At 41.5% G+C, this 21,506-nt stretch overlaps 1 protein-coding gene across 2 annotated transcripts in view; it reads left to right on the plus strand.

The window, feature by feature from the left end:
- The first annotated feature begins 216 nt into the window (after positions 1–216).
- The window catches only part of LOC116062520 (polycomb group RING finger protein 3), a 67,220-nt gene continuing 45,930 nt past the window's right edge, over positions 217–21,506 (plus strand). The window contains exon 1 of one of the 2 annotated variants that reach the window (XM_031317220.2): positions 217–355. The gene's annotated coding sequence lies outside the window, so the exon portion shown is untranslated. The remainder of the gene's footprint in view (positions 356–21,506) is intronic. The other variant, XM_031317219.2, reaches the window with a different exon arrangement.

A 21,506-nucleotide genomic window follows, 5' to 3' on the forward strand; every position in this document is an offset into this window, starting at 1 on the left:
TGTAGGCCTATTTGTGTAGACAGAGTGACTAACAGGTTTATTGCAGCCTATATTTTATTTGTGTTGACTTTATGTCCCACACACAATGAAAACAACTATCGAGTCAGGCTATTTCCTTAAAATTAATAATGAATGACACACTCAGCGGATCAATTTTAAGAATTAGTTGCACTCATGCACCCCCCTCTTCCCCCTCCACCTCCGGCTGTGCTCTGCGCATGCGCCTCACTGCTCCAGGAGTGCTGTTTCGGCCTGTTCCGCGGCCGCTCGGTCATTTTCGCCTCTTTGTTGTACTGATAGTGGATTTAACTCGGATTCAACCCAATATCCAGCGGACCGTGCTGCTCCCAAACAGGTTAGTTCGTCTAACTAGACTTGTTCTCTTCATGTTCCGTCCCCCGTGGGTCTATCGCCGGATTACGGTCCCGGTTTGTGCCCCCTCCTCCTCATTTTTCGCATGTCTCTTTCCGCTTGGTGCTACGGGGCATGCTATACGTGTTGTTGTATGTGTCTATGTGGTGGTGTATGGCGGCGCCGGGCCCTGCAGTTGCACACCGGGGATGGGGTTTTTAAGGGGAAACGTGCATTGTAAAGGCGGCTTTAACGCTAGCCTGGATGCACACTGTTAGCCGGCCCGGAGAAGAAGCTCTGGCAGCCGCCTCACTGCCTGTCTCGTCATGTTTAAATGCTGTTGTTCCTCTCAGCCAAACACCAATTCTTCTTTCCCATTCAGCCGGAATGTTCTTGAAAAAAAATATCATGGTCCACCATTAGGCTAACCTCTTCCTCCTGCCGTCCAAAGTTCAGTATGTGCGTGTTTGTGTGTGTGTGGAGGATCTACATGAGGTTTAGATTAAATCAAGACAGAAAGTTGGTGCATTTTTTCTTCTTCAGGGTGGATGTCGCCCCTCGCCAGACTGCTGCTGCAGCGAGGAGCCCTGTGTGACATTGTGGGGGGGAAAGGCATGCAAGAGAGCAGCCAACAAGTCTGTGCAGTTTTTTGGGGGCGAGATGCAGCTAAAATATCTTACCTTCACTCAGAGAGTGACACAGGACAGGAGCAGGCTTTAGATTCAGGGGTTTCCTCAACTTTTTTTTTTCTCTCTGCAACACAGGAAGCATGGTTGGGGGTGATTAGCAGGTCAAACGATGTAGGTGTCTAGGTTTAAACTGTGCTAAATGTGGTTGTCTGTATATAAGCGCCGTCTCAGCCACTGTAAACATCCGTGACTTATCAAGTCATCTATGTCTGTAATTGAGGCATTAATGTCCCCCTTCACTTTGACACCAGATGGCTGTTTTCACATTAATCTGCTGGAGAAGGAAACTTTATCTCTGCTCACATTAGATTGACTTTGAACGTAGGAGCAGGATTTCGTGACCAAACATTGCAGTGTGATGTATGGCCTCCAGTGCGCGCGCACACACACACACACACACACACACACACACACGAAAATGGGCTTTTTAATTAGGTAGGAGACATCTTGCGTCCAGTAGTTCAACTTTTGAATTGAAATGGATTTGCATATTCATAGATTCTGGATTTTTCAATGAGGAGAAAGGATTAAGTGTAATTTTATGAATTTTTAACGAGTTAATTCAGCTGTCTTGTGGGAAAACCATGTCAAGACACAAATTAATTTTCAAAGCAGAATATTTTTCTTTTTAATAACACTCTTGGACCTCTTGATAGGGATGTTGGGGATCTTCATTTTCTTTAAACATGACACATTTTTCTTTCTTTATAAAATACAGGAACTCATTTCTTGAAAATCCAAGTTGAAATAGCCTTTCAGCACCTTTTTTTCACGTAGTTAAAGAAAGCAAGGTTTGTAGGACAGAAATGACTTGATAAGACATTTGCAGTGTTCATTTCGGTGTGCAGTTAAGACTTTCTTCACGTTTAAATATAGTCACTGAAATGCTGTTGAACCAACTCTGACATGTAACCCTGATGTCTAAAATCTTAGCATAGACGCCTAGATACCTTCTGATCTGCAGATCATCAAATTGATGCTTGCGTGCACCGTAAACCACAGACTTTCATGCTGAGCAGAGCTTTGGTGCAGGGAAACCTAAGTATTAAATATCTCAGTGTTGACTTCAAGCTAGGGCAGTGTCTGTATATTGACATTAAAGTTGCCCCAGGCTTCATTGTGCATGTTGGCAGCTTCAAATGGGAGTGGAAGGTATACGGTAAAAATACGAACCTCCAGAACCTGACTAACAGGGTGGTTGTTTAAAGTGCTTGACTCACATTTTTACCGGGTAATTATTACATTTGTGAAGTGTTTTCTCTGCATTTGCTGGCTTCGGTAGCCTCGAAATTCTGTAACATGCTGCATCTAAACTGCACCCGGCGTCCTCGTGTTTTTAACAGCCGAGCCGCTCTCTGATGCTTTATACCGTTAGAGAGGAAAGAGAGCTACAGTAAGTCCAGCCTCTCCTCTCCTCTCCTTTTGATTTGATTTCCTTCCTTTTGGAAAAGTATACCAGCTTGATTCCAGAATCTTAATCTATGTATAGCATCAATCAGAAGTGAAAGGATGCTTTTCTCTGCCACAGCCACCCTTTCTAATGTAAGCCGGTGAGGTTAAACAGTTGCATTTTTACACAACACCACACCACGTCACCTTTTGTAAACCTCATCTTGCTGGGCTCCTTTCAAAGCCCACTGAAAGACCTCACTGACCTGAATGATAGATTCTGGCCAGCTGAATGTTACTTGGCTCGTGCTCAAGAGATACCATATGATATGGCTGTTACATAAGACAGCGCATGCCGGCCAAGCATGTCAGGTTTCTGCTTACTTTGCAGGGAAACACCAAATGACCTGCAGCTTCTCTGGACAGCTGACCTCTGACCTGAAATTGAATAGTATCTAATGAGTTTTTTTTAAAATGCTATGGCAGGATTTCTAATGCATAATGACTACGAATCAAGCAAAAGGACATTTATTTTGACCCATTACCCCAACAAATGCATCCACGCTCTGTTTAAACAATGTTAAGGTCCCACTGCGCAGTCAGATAGTCAGAGACTCGGCGCTACAGGACAGGCGAGCAGGATATGGCCTCTTTAGGACGAGGACTGCTTGATAATGAAAAAGGAGTGAGTTTAGCCTAAACTCCATAAGGTGCATTTGTCTTTTTCTTGTGACAGGAAATGATCTCAGGTAGCTTCCTAAACGAGAAGCTGTTTTAAATCCTCAGTCTCACTTTCTCCTCAACACAGTTTCTTAAAACATTTGAGAAGAACTGAGAAATGAATTCTGTGGAAGAAGTCAATTAGATTACAGTATTCAGCAACATTGTGAAGCCAAAGTGGCATTTGGACCAGACAGTCCAATGTCATTTATATTCTGTTGGAAAAATTTAGACCTTTTGGAGAAACGCAACCCGACGTCACGCTGCGGTGGCCAATCATGTAACCGGAAATCAGTTACTTCAGGTACCCACGAGGCGATGAAACATGCTGGAAAAGTCCAGTTTCAATGAAACCTCTAAGGGTTTAAAAGGCTTATCACATATTGAAAAACTGCACAGTGGTTTATGATACTACTTTACAACTCTGTAAAGTTAAAGTTATCTCAGCAACAATCATTTGATCCCTTGTCTTGACAATTGTATTGACAGTAGAATTGCGTTGTTGTGTGGTGTGTTAGTAGATGTCACTGCATTACAGCAAAAGTTGAGCCAAGTTTAACTTCTTTACCAGACAACCCTCCTTTTGTCTTTTTTTTTTTTTTTTATAACCGAAGCCCTCTGCTTAGTGACTGATGCTGTGTCAACACAGAGGTCTTATTGAAATGAATGAGGGTGCTGGCTTTTAGTCATGCAGCCTGTTGTCGGTCTGAAGATGGCCTAAAGGCCCGGTCACACCACCACTTAAATCAGCAAAATCAACTCATTTAGAATTGAGAGATTGAAATTGACTTCTCAAATTGATATGCATCTTTTACATCAAGTTAGACTTTGACATGCAAATTTGAGCATTTGACAAGTAGCAAGCATCTAGTTCATAGTGCTGACCTTTGCATTTTGAGGGAATGGATACCCGGAGCGCCCAAAATGACTAACCAGCTGCCAGTTGGCGAGCATGCTAGTTCAGAGCGCTTTCCTCCACTTTTTTAATAACCCTTTATTGAAAGGATGTACAATCCCGAGGACAAAATGCCAGTGGGAATAAAGGGCATAGTAAACGGAAGGGAAAAAAATCGGCTTGGAGTGCTGTTGTGACTGACTAGCTAGTGTGTTAGCGGTTGGCTCGCAAGATACAGTAGTTTTCTAACCAGCCATGCAAGAAGCCACAACATCGGCAAGTTTCTAAGCTGTGCAGAGCACCGTAACAAAAACACCAATCTCATCGCCGACAGTGCGATGATAACCAAAAACACAAGATTCGCTCTGAGTGGTTTCTGTGACACGAGAAATTCTTTTAAAAATACTAATGTTTAAAAATACAAAAACGGCCTGAATAGGCAGAGCTACCTGTAGCTTGACGTCAGTTAAGTAGGCAGTTCTTAATGTGGCCCAGGACACATTTGGGCATACATTGCTTAAAAAAAAAAAATCGTGGCCGTATGCGACCCAAACCACCTTTCGGATGTGGTCTGAGCAATCGGATCTCATTGCGTCCTCACTGCGTCTTGGGTGTACTCACAGCTATACTTAGAGCTGTTCAGTGGTGATCGTATCAACGTGTTATTACCAGGCCAAGAAGCAGAATTTAGAGAATGGGACAGCTTTTCATTCTCTTCTCTTGTTTCCTGTATTTAGATGTCCCTCTTGACTGGAGCAAGCAGTAACAAGAGAAGACTTTACCAGCCAAGGGATACTATATGTAGCAGTATTAAGACCATAGGTTAAGAAAACCCTCTGAATCCAATAGTGATGATGCATTTTCCTGAGTTACTGTTCAGACTAGAGGACATAGAAATCCCACAGTGACGAAAATGGTAGTAAAAATGTTCAAATTAGACTTTGTGTGATGAAAAATTGTCCTGTGTAGCCAGAGCAAATATAATTTTAAGAAGGCGCATTAAGACACACAAGAGGACAGAATAATACACATTAAATCCGTGCAGATTAATATCCTTGGGTGAGACGGAGCCACGCTGGCTGTTTAGACTCTCCAGATAAGATTCACAGCCTTGCTTGTGCTTTCACCGATCGTATCTGTTTTATGTCAACATCTTGAGTAGCCGGTCGTCAACAAGTTGTGTGAATTTAAATGGTTTGACTTGCTTTTATGCTGACATTAAAACACCAGCTGACAGACGCTTTAGACAGATTAAGGTGGAGAAAACAGAAGGCTACTTTTTTTTTTTTTTAGGTTTTAAAGTTTGTTCTGTCTGTTTTACTCCTGAGACTTATCCGAGGGAGAACCAGGTTGTTCTTAAATGTCACTCTCAGTGCTCTGTGGTACATTTCTAAACTTGTTTGTTATGTAGTGCAGCGGTAATGTGATAAAAAAACAGGAGCTGGGCGGCTTTCAGACTCACTTGTAAACTCAGGCAGTTTAATGAACACAGCATTGAGCATATGGAAGGTTTTCTCTTTGGGCTTTTTAGGTGATGTAACCTTCCCCCTGGCTGCTATATTGTATATGTGATATTCAAAATTGTGACTCGTTACACATGTTGAGTTTTCTGTACTGGTCTTGACTAGGGCTGCACAATTAATCGCAATTGTATCGAAATCGCATATGGACTAGTGCAATATCGAAATCGCAGGGGGGCGCAATATTTGTTAATGGCAAAATATGTGTCAAACCATTCTGAGTGAAGTACTGCGGTGCTGCAGAGATGTCCCGGCCTACACATCGTATCCTAAAGACTAAAGAAAAATCTTTATTTGGTACAGATCTTTTCGCTGAAATCACACTAGGATCATTTTAATTTCTTTCAATGTTAAAAATGTTCAATGAAAATGAGAATAATGATCGATCATTCCCTCCAATATCGTGAATCATATCGCAATCGCAGTATCAGTCAAAATAATCGCAATTAGATGCATATCGTGCAGCCCTAGTCTTGACTGGTTCCTGATCATGATTGAATTTGACTGCACCAAACACCCAGCTGTTTGTTTAGGATAGCCCTCACACGTTGTGGAGTTGCAGTGTTTCCCCCAGTGTTTTGCAAGCCTGGTGGTCCACCAGGCCTAAGTTGCACCCCACCAGGCCTATTATTTTTTTTAATGTATTTTTAAGAATTGTTTTAAACTACAGGTACAGTAAGACAGCTCGGTTGAAAATTTAGAAAGTCAGAATTTGAAAATCTCCTTAATCTCTTAATGTATGGAATATGTCTTATAGCTTTTCAGAATTTCTCAATTTCGCAACTCTGTCCTTGATTCTGTTATTAAAGAAACTATTGGGCGCTACATTAATGCTGCCATCAGTCTATGACTTTGTGGAAAAAAAGACAGTTGCCACCGGGCTAATCAACTTTTTTGGGGGAATCCCTGAGTTGGTAGAGCCAAAGCCAAAATGAAGTAGGACATTGCTGAATGCATTAATCACCTTTACAACATTAGGTTTGTAAAGCATGAAATCACCAGAGCTTAAATTGTATCACTTCCTTTGCTGTAGATAATATTGTGGCCACTGTTCATGAATGCTTCAACTTCTCTTTATGCCTGCAGGAATAAAAACAATTACTTAATATTACACAAGTTTAACAAATAAAAAAACAAAACTTGAATCTGATTGCTTTTTTTTTTTTTGTTAACAGTAATTACTAGAGTCCCGCTGCCCACTCAGTTTTCAGTTGAATAATTCACAGGAAACTCAACAAATGATTGGTGTTGTGGACAAGAGAGTGCTTGGCTTCTTCTTACTGGCATGAAATAAGACTTGAGTAAGAGGTATATGATTTATTAAAGTGAATTTAAGATTGAAGATTTGTTAGGAGGTTGTTAGTTCATCAGCACACTAACACCATTGTGCATGGCAACAATCACACAATTTCACCTGGCAGTATTCTGGACTGAGGCCCTCTTGAAAAGGACCAAACGGACAATAAAACAGGTTAGCTTTCATTTAGTGGTCTGTCAGCTGTTTGAAAAACCCTGGTCAAGGGTCAGCGAAGGTCTGTGTTTGCACTTACTTCCCTGGAAAGTCTGTTACAGAGCGACACACAAGTGACAGCACTATTTAGCATCTCTGACGGTTTAACGAGCCCAGAAAGCCTTTGTAAATGAACGCCGGTGGGCCAAATGAGGAATTAATTACTTGCTTGCCTTGTACTTCAGACCAGCTTGTACAGTAAATGGATAAAAACTGTCATCTCTGGGTCCGTGAGCGACTCACCCTGTCTTTGCCTGCGGCCTGGAGCCCCCTGTTTGTGGTCAAAACTGGAAAAGCAAGACGGCACTACACGGCTGTGAGCCTGTTAACCAACAAACCCACGTAATGGCTCATTGCATCCTCCGTGTTGCAGCAAGCCTCTTCTCCGCCGCAGATTGAATGGTGCATTTGAATATGTTTACTCTGAGAAATGGAAATGGCATTTGTTCAGTCTAAAAAAAAATATAACAGATTGGTTGACAGCTAGCTGTTGAAAAGGCTTTATCTGTTAACGTTTATACACAATGTACATCCTCTAACAGATAAGGATTTATGATCTTAAAGCAGTTATTCAGAGGAAGGGGTGGGTGTTGAAAGTTGACTAATAGATTACTTGATCAATCAGAGAAAGAGCTGACAATTAAATCATCATTCAAGTCATTTATCAAGGAAAGAATAACAAACATTTGCTCCTTTTCTCCGCCTTCTTTGAGAATTGTTTTTTGATCTTTCTCCCTTCCTTTTCTAAATTATTTTTTTTTTACTTCAAATATGGGCTACTATTCAATATACTGTAAACTCCTGTAGTGAGTTTGTGATTATTTTGCTACAGATTTCTATTTCTTTCTATCTACCTTGCTGACACAACCACTAAGCTTTATGCAAGTGATTGCGTAGTGACGTCACAAATATGCAAATGAGCGCATGGCGTCATCTAGCTACTTTTAGCGACTTTTTGGAGCTAGTGCCAGCTACTTTCATTGGAAAAGAGTTGGCAACACTGGTGGGCAGTGTGTGTTTAGATGAACAGTGTGCGGCTTCTCTCTGTTCTGCCGAGATCCATCGGAGGATGCGAACCGTGTCACGGAGGTCCGCTGAGCCGCGTTGCTCCAATCTCCGTGCGCTGTCACCACACATCGTTCATCTAAACACACTGCCCACACAAAGATGACACAGACCTGGATTGAAATCGGCAAAGTATCCCTTTTTATATGTGTTTTAGTTGGGACAAAAGAAGCTATTTTATTGGTTCACCAAAAATACGATTAGCAGATTAATCAATGGTGAAATCAAATGAGTTTCCCTACGCCCTACTCTCCCTCCCTCATTTAAAGTAATGTGACTTCCAAAGGCCCCTCCTGGGCAGAGCTGATCTCACTGTATAGGGTGGTGGTGTCCCGGACCACCTTCCCCATCCCCCTCCCCCAAACTCTCCCTGGCCCTCAGGGTGTCTGGTGTCATTATCATGGAGGTCAGTAGGCCAAGAGCTTCAGAAGAGGACTACTTTGACCTGACGACTTTTCTCTTAACCGTGTGTGTGTGTTTTGCATCAGTGACAGGTGTAAGCTAGGAGAAGGGTCTGTCTGGTCTGCAAGGGAGGTGTGTAACTTGAAGCAGGGTAGCGTAACTTGAAGGGTCTTGCAGGGGACAGACTTAACTTGTAAGCTAGAGGTGACAGTTAGTGACAGTTTTCAGTTTTTAGACATGGCTGATAAAGATCAGACTCTCCATGATACATGTCAGTATGTAATTAAACACCAATGTTACAGTATTAGGACAAGTATTGATCTGTATGTTCATAAACGTTAGCCAATTGCATCTTTCAGTTAATGAAAGCTTTTACAATGACTTGTTTGAACACCCGCTATATTTTTCTCTGGTGCACAGGAAGTGAGTTTGTTTCATTGGAGAAGTGTGCAAGCATGAGTTGAGTAAAAGCCATCATGTCTGAGAATATAAAGAGTTCCTGTTGTAATACACCAAGTTATTCTAGTTATTTTGTACATTCTACTATGTAATTAGTCAGCCATTAGTGTTTATTGGCTGTAATTTGGATCCACTGAGTCCGACTTGAAAAGAAGTTGAATGGATTGCTTTCAGTCAATTTACTTTAGAGATGAAACGATCAGTCAGTGAGTTAGTTAGTTTATTAACAGCCAATTAATTGTCAATTATTTTGATAGTCAATAAATCGAAACAGTTGTGCTGGAAACTGAAATTCACATTTGCCGCTTTTCGTAATCATATAGCTGGCAAAACAAGTCATTTGAAGAAGCCACTTTGAAAATTATAATCAGCATTTTTCAGTTTTCTGGCAATTTTAAAGAAAAACATGATTAATCAAGTAAATAATCAGGACATTTGTTGATAGTGAGAATAATCATTAGTTGTAGCTACCTACTTTACGTTATACCATTTATACTATTCTTACTGCATAGTTGTAATTTCACATTATTACCATGGGCTGTCATCAGACCCTTCCTTGCTGCAGTAAAATCAATGGTGCAAGGGAAGTGAAGGGCAGCATCCTCTTTACAACAGGAAGTAAAGGTCTTAAGGGAAATGAGGCCTTAATTTGAAAAACGGTAAAATACTGCATGTGAAGCCTGTGGCTTAAAAGGCCAACCGTTAATGATTCAGGCTTTTTACTATAATACTTTTATTGTGAATTCCTTCTCTGGCTGAGAAAAGCAAGGCAGGAAAGATGACTATAACCCTCTACTGGCTACGGTTCATGTGACTTTAAGCAAAGTACAAAACCCCCAGTCGCACCAGCCGGAGCTGCTAAGTTGCAAGTTGTAGTTTATTTTAGTTTTAGTTGTACTAAGAATATTAGGCAGGGCGCTGTTGAAAGAAAATACATGCTCAGCGGCGGCAAAACCTCCCTGGGTAAATATACAGGTTTAAAATACAGTGCATCACCAAGGCATTGTCTGGATAAGTGGCAGGTGGTGGACTCGCTGCACACTGTCAGCACTGAGTTCATTACAGAAGAGACATTTCTGACAGGGACAGTTTTTGACACGCTGGTTAAGACACTGAAGTGACACATGGTCGGTAATTAGAAAACTTAAGCCTTCAACATTGAAACTATGTCACTTTACCCAGAGGTGTGTAGGGGGGGAAATATTATCACAATTTTTAAATTTTCACAATAAAATCACAGCCTTAAGCGAGAAGAGTCTTTACATGGTGTGCATTCATTTTTACACTGTGAATTAACACGATTGAAAGTTCCTGAAATTTTTTTTTTTGGATTACCATTGTATCTGTTACGATGCAGTCATAGCTTAAATGCCTATCTCTAACTTGCTGCTAGTAGAATGGCTTAATCTATGACATTTCATGATCATATTTAGCATTAAGTCACAAAGTTATGGCCTTTGAAACTATATCTAGATTACCCTTTATTTGGTACAAGCCAATCCTTTGTTTTTTCTCCACACGACAATTTTTTTTTTTTTTTGCCTAATCATGCTTTTCTAGGCTACAGATTATTTTGAGCGTGGCAGGAGGGGAAGAGCACTGAACCCCGGGACACTGTCACAGAAAGAGAAAACCCTGTAAAAATCTAACTTGTGGCAGACGGTTAATTTAAGTGTGTGTGTGTTTCGTGAGGCTGTAAAAATGCATCCAGCAAGCCACAGTTGGAGGCAGCGCTGTAATACTGTCTTGGTTAATGCCACCGCTGTCATTATCACAAACAAAATCTTCATTTGTTGTGTCAGGGGCTGTAATTGCTCGACTCCTCGTCCTGACTCCGAGATATTCAACTACAGTGATCCTGAAGTCAATAGCCTCTTTCCAACCAAGTAGTTACAGGAAAGTAGTTATAGGAACAGTCCACTTCTAAACAGTTCTACTAACTACTCTTCTCCCAAAACCGTTTTTCCCATTTGCATTCGCACTGGCCAAGTGGTCATAGGAACTGACCTTTTTGTTATTATAATCATAGCCATCTAACCACCACTATGCGGAAAAGAGAAAAGACCCTGCCCTGAAGTAGGAGCTGCAAGAGTTACAGGAACTGTGGCCAGAGGAATTTAATAATCCCCAAATTGGTCTAGTCGGAACACGAGAAAAAAAGGATTGTAGGAACTGCAAAAATCCCTCCGGTCAGAAAGCAGCTCATGTCAGGGTTTTTCCTGCAAAGAGAAATGTCTGCGCCCCCCCCCCCACACTTAAAATCCTCTCCGAATGTGTTTTTAATGGCAATTTACCCAACAACAGTTGAAAAAGCAGAACATAAACTTAAAGCGTAACTCTCGCCAAAACGCAACCTATGGTCTTTTTGTGAATGTACCTCAGTCAAACTTTAGTTTAAAAGCATATTTAGGACGGAATCGCCACTTTTAAGATTTACCGTATTTTCGTTTTTTGGTCAAATGGCCTTTTGAATGGGGGTGCTAGGGGCACTTTTATGCTAGCCTCAAAATAGCTATTTTTCTTAACAATGTTGTCAATGCTTTCGTTAAGGTGTAGAGCCCCTGGTGATACTTGGAACAAAGTCTCATGTTGTGTCGAGCCTTCTTAGTGTTTTAAAAATAGCTATTTTGAGGCTAGCTTAAAAGTGCCCCTAGCACTCCTATTCAAAAGGCCATTTGACCGAAAAGCGAGAATACGGTAAATCTTAAAAGTGGCTATTCCGTCCTAAATATGCTTTTAAATGAAAGTTTGACTCGGGTACATTCACAAAAAGACCTTGGGTTGCATTTTGGCGAGAGTTACGCTTTAAATCGTAGCGCTTATCTCAGTTTTACTGTCCAGACTCAGTCAGGCTGTGCCGGACTCTCCCGGTGATTTTAACGGTGGTGTTTTATTATTAATATTATTTTTTTAAGCAGTTTTGTTGATTGGGGGTTGATTTACTAAAGCATAATAGGCATTTTTGTTCATCAAATTGTCAGAAATGACAGGCAAATGCATATAGATTTCTGTCAAATAAGGTAACACGGACTCCTTTACTGTACACAAAACCGATCATGCTTCCTGCCGGGCCTAGTCACCCCCGCAAAGGCCCACGCCCCATTTGGAGTCAGGAAAAACCCTGCATGTTCAATGCCGTGCTGCTTATGCACTTGGCCTAAATAAGGACACTTCACTTATAGTCAAGGCCCCTGTCCCTGGCCCACTGGTCCCAGTACTCTGATCTTTAGAGGGTAAAAACGCGTCCAGCTGCTGATAGCCTGGTGTCTGACCTGCAGTGCGATTTTTTTTTTTTTTTTTTTTTTTTTTCTTTTCTTTTTTTTTTCTCTCACACATCAGCAACGGATTGAGCTTTGTCAATACCTTTCCTAAAAACATTCCCCACATTGTAACGTGCTGCTCTGATAAACTGCTAGTAGCGAAGCAGACGGACATTGTGATTGAGCTGTCAACCACCTACTGTGCTGAGTCTGATCTCTTTATTAATTCAGTTACTAGACAGTTAAAAATCACCTCGCTGATTTAGATATGTGGCCTTTGCTGTGTGATGTAGCGCCTCTACTTGTTTTCCCCGAGCCTTAATGAGCATTATGTTTTAGGCATAATAAAAAAAAAAAAAAGAATAGTTTGGTTCCGGTTTCCGACCGACCCTGTCAATTTATGTGCGACCCAAATTTATTTTATGAGCTTGGGGAAGAAATAATACAAATTTAAATAAATACACAAATAAAAAGTTTGAGGCGAACTATAATTAGTCATCAGTCGTGCATGAACACTGTGTTTAACACTGAAAAAACACAGCTCAGTTCAGCGTTTACTTGCAGCTCTGCTACAATAGCAGATAATCGTTAATGTTACCTGCCGGTCACATCGTCTCTTAACAGTCGGCTCACAGTGAAGTCCTGCACGGATCACCAGAGGTTAGAGTCCGGCGGCTGCTCGCTCTCTTTGTTATAAGACGCACACCGAGCAGATCAATGCGCTCACAGATCCAATCTTCGCAGATGTTACCGCTCGGTGTTTGGCTAGCTAATAAGCCGTTAGCCTGTTAGCTTGAGCTTTGTCTGAAGACGCCGAGCGGCCAGTCAGGCTCCGACACATTCCGCACATCCTCCGCTCAGTTTTAACCGCTAACCCCCCGGTACCGGTCACAGAGGCGTGTTTACTTTGTGTCTCGGGCCTCTGGTGTGTCCAGTGATGGGCTCCGGTCAGTTTTTAATTAGCCTACATTATTAACAGTTAATTGTGTGTGTTTGTGTGTCCATGTGTTCCCTACCGACCCATGACCTCAACCAACAGGAACCAAACTTTTTTTTTTTTAGGCCTCATAACTAATATTTCAAACAACTAAAGATTCATTGTCCCAGTTAGGGATGTCACGAGAACCGGTATTTCGGTACCAAGTCAGTACCAAAATTCTAAAAACGTGACGGTACTCGTTTTTCTAAAGCACTGTAGGTACCGGGGGATGCAATTGTTCCGGACCTGACGGAGGCAGTATACACCTACAAGTAGTTTGCCGCTAATTGCTTAAAGGAACTTATAGAGAAGGGTATGTATGGACTTATCTAACTCTGGGGGTTACAGTGAATAAGCTAAAGTCCCAATAAGTCGCCGTGTTCCTTTAAGAAGAAGAAGAAGAACACCCACCAGCACAGAAACAGAGCGCCCCCTCAAATGTTAAAGGAATTAATGTTGAGGTGTTTTTTGTTTTTGTTTTTATACACACCGTGGTATCGACTTTGAGTATTTTGTACTTTTGGTGGTATTGGTAACGACTACTAGATTTTTGGTATCGTGACATCCCTAGTCCCAGTCTGTTGTCATGTTGTCGAGGGGGGTGCACAAAATGAACAACTATTTAAGACAATTGCAGACTGGTGCACTGACTCACTCCTTCCCTGCTTCCCGGTTTTCCTGTTGCTCTCTCATTGGATACTGCTCACATCTCAGGCTCGTCTCCATGGAGCTACAACTACAAGTGCATCTTGTTTTTGTCCCACGTAATGAAAAATGTTTGCAAAACTGTTGACGAGGCCCTGAAGCTCTGTGAAACCTCTCCAACTAGACAACTCGTTGTAACGGCTGTGAGCGTGAATGCTTTGCAGACTCAAGGATTCTTGTCTCAGATCTCAAAAAAGTGTGTGGGACGGGCAAAAGCACAGCCAAAGTCATGCTGTCTGCACCACACTTTAGTCAGAGCCACTACAAAAGGTTTCATTTCCTCAGTGTTCCCACATTACAAGCAACATCTAACTCAAATCCAAGCCTTTGTTTCATTTTGTATGAGACCTGTAAATGTGTTTTCACAAATGAATTATGGTTGTGTTTTATTCACAACGCAGTAGTTCATTTTTAATAGAAAAATGACCCACTGATATTTGCAGTTACAAAACATTTGTGGTCATATTATCCATATTTTGTCTTTTATAGTAGTGCTGTCAAACGATTAAAATATTTAATCGCGATTTAATCGCATTAATGTCATAGTTAACTCGCAATTAATCGCACATTTTTATCTATTCTAAATGTCCCTAGATTTCTTTTTGTCCCATTATTTTTTCTCATTTTAATGCTCTTATCAACATGGAAAAGTGGATCGGCTTGCTTTGTGCTTTTGTCGCCTGGCTTTGGGGGCGGAGAATTGGCATCAGCTGTGTGCTTGGCCATCAAGTGGTATTTCAGACTGGACGTGCTGCGATGATAGCTCAGTTCACAACGGCAAAACACACAGATCACTTTGGTCTTGTCAATGGAACCATTTGGCAACTTTTTAAAAGCAAACTTTCCATTCAGAATCTTATTGACATCCATTTTGGCGTCTCGCGCTCACCATCCACTCAAAACGTAACATTAGCCTACTACTCTTTGGCCGGCTCACAAGCCCAAACAAGTGTGCGGCGTGCCTGTTATGTTTCCGGTCTAGCTAGATCCGGTGTGGTGTTGTAGTTGTTCTAACGTTACTAGTTGTTGCAACAGCATGTGAAAAAAACTACAAAGTTTGCTCTGCCAAAAAGAACGTTAATCTCGCGATAAAAAAATTGACGGCGTTAAAATGGGTTTGCGTTAACGCCTTTAATAACGCGTTTAACTGACAGCACTACTTTATAGTAATGCTTACACAAGTACATTATTTGAAGTGTACTACCATGCAGCTGTCAGGGTTGGAAATATTTATTCACCTTTTTATAGTGGTCGGTGAATCCATATCTGCCACAATATTTCACCAGACAAGAGTTTTTTTTTTTTTTTTAGAACAAAAAAGAGACCCGTTGGTTACCAATGGTGGGACTGGTGAACTACATGTGGCTATTGCACCAGCCACTGCCAAAATAAAGCACCATTTGACCGGCTGCTGGTGGTCCCGAAGATGATTATCTGGGATAGAAAAGCTTTGCATCTTGACAACATGTAGCCAGGATTACACTGTTGCTCCAAAGCCGGGCTTACTGCTGTGACTTGAAAGAAGAAAGGGAGTGTTTGACATTTCTTTGGGGAAACAACAGACACATTCAGTCCTCTGAGAGCCTTTTATATTATCCACTCGTCACGTTCGGCTGTCTCGAGGTCAGCGACGTTGTTGCCTCAGGTTCATTTATGTTTTTCAAGCAGCTTTTTAGTTACTGCTATCAACTCATCTGCTACGCCAAGATAAACACTGAAGTGTAACACAGGAAATTCATAATAATTCCGTCACGCTGAATCGTAGTAGAGTACTTTAAATGTGCAGTTTAATCTGTCTGCCCTGATATCTGTGACAGTAAATATTCTGAAGGCTTACACAGCCTCGTATTTTGGTAAAAAGCTTTAGGTCTTTATTTAAATAGGACAGCTGAAGACATGAAAGGGGAGAGAGAGGGGGAATGACATGCAGCAAAGGGCCGCAGGTCGGAGTCGAACCTGCGGCCGCTGCGTGGAGGAGTAAACACATATGGGCACCAGGTGAGCTACCCAAGTGCCCAAAGATGTGGTATCTTGACAGTTTCATTCAATTGTGTAACAGTTGTGAAAGAAAATGTACAGTTCCCTTGCCAACACAGAATTTCTATAATAATAATAATAATAATAATAATAATAACTTTTACATCTGCTTAACTTGAAATCCTCTTATTTCTTTACTCTGGGAGAAGCAGTCAGTGGTGCTGATTACATAGGCAGGGCCTATTTAATTACTTAATTAAAATGTACTTTTTGTTGGTATCAGTACTGTCCGGTGGATTGCATTCATGCCAAATTGACCATTGATTATTAATGAAGCCAATCAGTGTTAATCTTCCAGGTTTCTTGGAGTTGATGATCATTGTTTTTCCCCTTCTCACAGCAAAAACTGCATCATAAGGCTGTATTCAGACAGAATCTGGCGCCCTGCCTCCCATTGGGGAGTCAAGTGGGTTTAGGCTGCGGTGGTGGGGGCCGCAGGGGAGTGCCTAAAAGTTGAGACAGATTCACTGAAACAAAAAGGCCAGGAGTTGACTGTTCCCTGCAACACTATAGCACAATGCACAATTCCTCCCTCCCTTCTCTTTTTCTCTTTCTTCGTGAAATGAAGCTGCCTTCAAGTGAAGTCGGGAAATGTTGAGATCATAAAAACGCTCTGATGGAAAACAATAATTGTAAAATATAAAGTCTACTTGTGCTACATTGAGGGGTTAAAGTACACAATAGGAAGTCACACAAATGGCCCATTTAAGTGACGCTCTGCCACGCTGCCGCCCAACCCTGCAGAGAATCGCCAGAGTTCGTCCCAAACCTCTGGACCAAAGGGCAGTTAGGTTGAAGAGAGGTTATCAGTTAGGAAGGGCTGTGGCTAAGATGTGTGGCCGATCAAGGGCCCTGCTCTTATCAAGAGCTTAACAGAGCTGTGTGTGAACCCTAATGATGAACATGTCGACCATTTGACAACGTAACATTAGGGACTTAAAAAAAAAGATCCTAAATCCTCAAAAATCTGTATTCATATAGAAACTATGTCTTTTCTATCACTCGTTAATGTAAAACAGTGTTGATGTAGCCTGTAGCAGGTTCGTAGGAGCCGGTTCATTTGAACATCTTTAACACCCCAGTCCCTTAGGTTATAATGCATTTTATGTTGGTTTGGAATAAACTGAAGCGTAGTCATGTGTCAATCATTGTACTAATTGTACTCTCAGTTAAATTGACAGCTGATATCTTTTGAAGGGCACTGCAGAAACAACACAGCTACAAGCACTGAAGATGTCACTGGAATCAAAACAAAAGGAGTAATAACGGGAAAGGAGTCGCTCATAAAGACAAACCTACAGAGAATTATCACCTGAATTTGCCGGTCCCAGCTTCAAAGTGAGTTTAAGCTAAACAATTTTAGCTGTCCGGTCCTTAACCTTACTGTTTTGGTTGACTCTGAGCGCTCTCATAGTGTCGTATTTAGCTGCAGCAGGCAGCTGATTTCAGAGAAATTGCTGTAAAAGCACTACCTGCTTAGCAGCAAACAGCAGACAGACACACTGGTAAACATAGAGGAGCGTTTAGCAGCTAAAGAGACAGATTTCCCCTGGTTTCCTGGTGTAATAGCTGAATGAATAAGTTAAGTGAAGTCTCATCATTTGAATCAGCCGTAATGTAATCATCAGGATGTATTTCTTAAGCAGATGGGGATAGAGAGAAACAGAGAAGGGCACAACATGTTTCTTCAGAGCCTCTGTTCCTCATTTGAATCATATTTTTATTTTAATCTTCCTGCCGCCTGGGGTGGCCAATGTGTGCCTGAGCCTCTGGGTGTTAAGACTGTTTGATATCTTCTCCTTAATATTGGCTGTGTTTGTGTCCTTGTCTCTGTGCACAGTAAGACCACAACGTGCTCTATAATAGCGCCTGTGTTTTAATAACTTGAAGGAGCTGGATAACGAGCCCATTTGGCGATGCTAATAGCATATGCTGTTTAGAGGAAACGTATATCCAAAGCTCCTTACAGTGCCATGATGAGTGTTTTGTACTAGGGGTTCCAGTGGGAATCCCCAACCCTTTTAGCATGAGTGGTAAAACTAAAACTGGTATGATGAAAACCTCTACTGGTGCACACATTATTGTTTGTCCCCACACATGGCACAGACACACAGCCTACTTCAAGCAGCACATACCATGTTTTACCAGAGATAAGCACACTGAATCTGTAAATGGGTTGTTTTTTTCCCGTCTAATCTCCCACTGTATTGAATTTGCGGAAAACATTTAAGGTACTGCATGTAAGTAAACAGGATCTCCATGTTCTGCATGCTGATTGCATCAGGTCCTGAGATCAATAACAGGATCATCCTGGCCTTCATAGATAGTTACTCAAACAGAGTAGTTTAAAACAGATGTGGCGTGCGTCATTGCTGTGGCCTTGGATGCGTTGAACACATGTTTGTTATAGCGAAGAGTCTGAAATGTTTGAGCTTTTATAAATTATGAAAATAACATAAACCTTTTTGGTGTTTTGTTTAAAGGGTTTTTTTTCAACCTGGACCCTATTTTCCTATGTTTTTGTGTCTAAGTGACTGATGGGAACAATAATCTTTGACATTGGTCCAGTATTAAGCGAGATCGCTGCAGTTAGCAGCGGTCGAAACAAGCTACGATGTCAGTTAATAGGGCAATTATGCAGTTTGTATTTACCTTCACAAAAGTGCTCGTTTGGCCACTGACGGGAAAGGATTTCTAAGGAGGTCGACCTTTCTGTTAAAGAGTAAGTTACTTTTTTTTAAACATAAAAACATCTGCAAAAATTCGTTAGTTAAACCCACCAGACTCCATGTAAATAAACAGTAATTGTAGCATCGTAAAATACACCTCATTCAAAGTCGACAGAAACAAAATAAAACTATGAAAAGCCGTCTTGGGTCGTCTTTCCACTTTTCCAACCATCACAACTCTAGTTTTGGTTGAAATAAACACATAGTTAACCTATTTACATCTGCAAATATGTTGGCTCTACACACACTAAAAGTATTGCTTTTTTAAATGGAGTCTGGTGGGTTTAGCGCTAGCGACCTCAGAGTTGTTTCTGGTTAAACAGAAATCTCTTGAAGAGGTTTTAAATGGGTCTATCTCTGTAGGGATTGTTTCCATAATGTTGTCAGACACTTAAGAATAATAATCTAAGCCTTTTATTGGCAAAAAAAGGCACTTTTAGTGGACCAAACTGATGCTGAACATTTGCCCCGTAGGGTTACTTCGCAGCCCGGTCTGTGGCTGCCCGTTACAGCGTTCACGCTTAATATTGGACCTTCTTCTTCTCTTTGGAATTTCAAAGATTGTTGTTCCTATCAGTCACTTGCACACAAAAATAGGGTCCAGGTTGAAAAAAACGGTAGTTACCCTTTAAGTGCATTTTAAGGAGCCAGACCTGGACCTTTGGTTTGTAGGGAAACAATTAGGAAGAACACTGGTTGCAAAAATAATTCATTGTTAACTCTAAACCAACCAAAGTAACCCTGTTTTATTACAGTGACTTCTAGCGTTCTCAAACATAAATGCAGTGATCACAAAGGTGGTCGAAGTTGATTGTAGAGCGCTACGCTAAACCTTAAAGTGACCAAAAAGCAACTCTTGATTTGCCTGTTTAGCACCTAGCTCCATTCTAAGTTTGTAGTTTGTAAATTATGTGTATGACACTCCTTTTTACCGATGTATGAATGTTCAAAACAGGGCTTGACAAAAAAATGTCAAGTTATTACATTACAAAGAATATCTTGAATATCTTGCGGTGTACATTGTCTCATATCCAGGGTCTGTGTGAAAAGAGCGTGTTTAGGGCTACAACTAACAATCCTTGCTTTCTTGACTAACTTTTTGTCAATTAAATGTCCGGACATTCTGAGAAATGCTTGACAAATCACGTAAATAGTCGATTATCCAAATAGATGCAAAATCATTTTTTGTCGATCTAATTATTTTAGCTTGCATGACTTCAGATACATCTGGTGAATTAAAAAAATCTGCATGAATGGTGGATTCTGACTTAATACATTTTTGTCAGATATATAATTGCTTCCAGGTTAACTGGCAAAGTGAGTGAGTGTAGACTGAACTTTCAGTTAAAATACAAGTTTTTGTCTGGTGGTTTGACTTTGCTGATCTTGGGAGTGGGATCAGATGGCTGAATCTTTGCGTCTCTTGTCTGCCTCTGGAAGAGACTTTTTGTATAATGGCCCTGACACACCAACCCGATAATCGGCCGTCGGACAGTCTGGCGAGGTCAGTGACTCGAGTCTGTTCGGAGTGTTCCGTGCCGTCGTCCGTCGGAGGAGCCGTCAGCCTTCATTTTGGCCGACCTGACTTGCTGGGTCGGAGGGCGGGCAGTCGGACTCAATGACCAATCTGATTGGTGGAGTGCTAACCCGGAAATGACGAGCGGGATTAGCCTCTCATAATCTGACGAAAATCTTCTAAACTGACCTTTGTCAATCTGAAATGAAGACAGATTCAGCAACTGCACGGCCTATTTCTCGCTTAAAATGTTTTCAGAAACACATTTCGGTGAACTATCTTCGTAAAATATGAGATCGTATTCTGAACGAGTCGCCATTATGCCCGGTTGAAAAATCCAGGAGCAGCCAGACCCACATGACATGTTCGTCCAATCAGCTGCCAGTTTTCATTTTTTGGGCGACAATACAGATTAGCGCCGCCTGCGGTTATGGAGACGTATTACGTCTCGCGCATGCGCAGAACGTACGCTCAAGTCGGCGTCGCTTCGGTGTGTTCCGAGGCACTTTTTGGACCTCGGAGAGCCGACTGATCAGTCCGACTGCCTTTTTTGCCAACGGTCGGCCGTTGAGTTGGTGTGTCAGGGGCTTAAGACAAGGACGGCGTGTAGCCGTTGCTCTACCGTTGTAGTTTATGTGAATGGAAACATGTCTAACACGCAAACGCACATTCAGCGGCATCACTCAGAAGTGCCGATTACCGGAATGATAAATGTTTGGTGCTTTGAACGTTTAAATGTAGACAAGGTGGAAATAATTTAAACACTCCTAATGCATACATTTTATTTTCATTATTCTATGTATTTTTGTTATTGTAAATTTGATAGCATCAGATATGCTTTTCAGTTTTGTAGCCTGTTGTGACCTGTTGCCTTTCTGGAAAGTTTTCAGTGTTCATACAGTGTTTGAAATTTTCCTTATTTTTTATTTTTTTTACAATGAAAATAGTTTACTGAAGTTGCCAGTGGGCAAAAATGTTACCTCAGTCCCCAGCAGGAGGATTTTGACACTTGGCACTACTGTTCAAAATCATTGAAAAGAAACCCATCATATATTTACAAACCTAAGCAGCCAGGAGTTTCAGTTTTTGGGTCTGTTCTCTCCGTGTTTGTGTCTGACCTGCGAGGCGTATTACACATTAGCATCACTAACTTCACTCCTCCTGGCCTTCACGACCTGAACTCAAAGCTTAATTATTCAAGTGTTTCTGCTTCTTGGCAGCGCGTACGCCCTCCTGGCCGGCTGCAGTCTGCTTCTCTTTGGATGGCGTCTATTGTCTGC

The sequence above is a fragment of the Sander lucioperca genome, chromosome 1 (genome assembly GCF_008315115.2).
Source record: "Sander lucioperca isolate FBNREF2018 chromosome 1, SLUC_FBN_1.2, whole genome shotgun sequence".
Lineage (NCBI taxonomy): Eukaryota > Metazoa > Chordata > Actinopteri > Perciformes > Percidae > Sander > Sander lucioperca.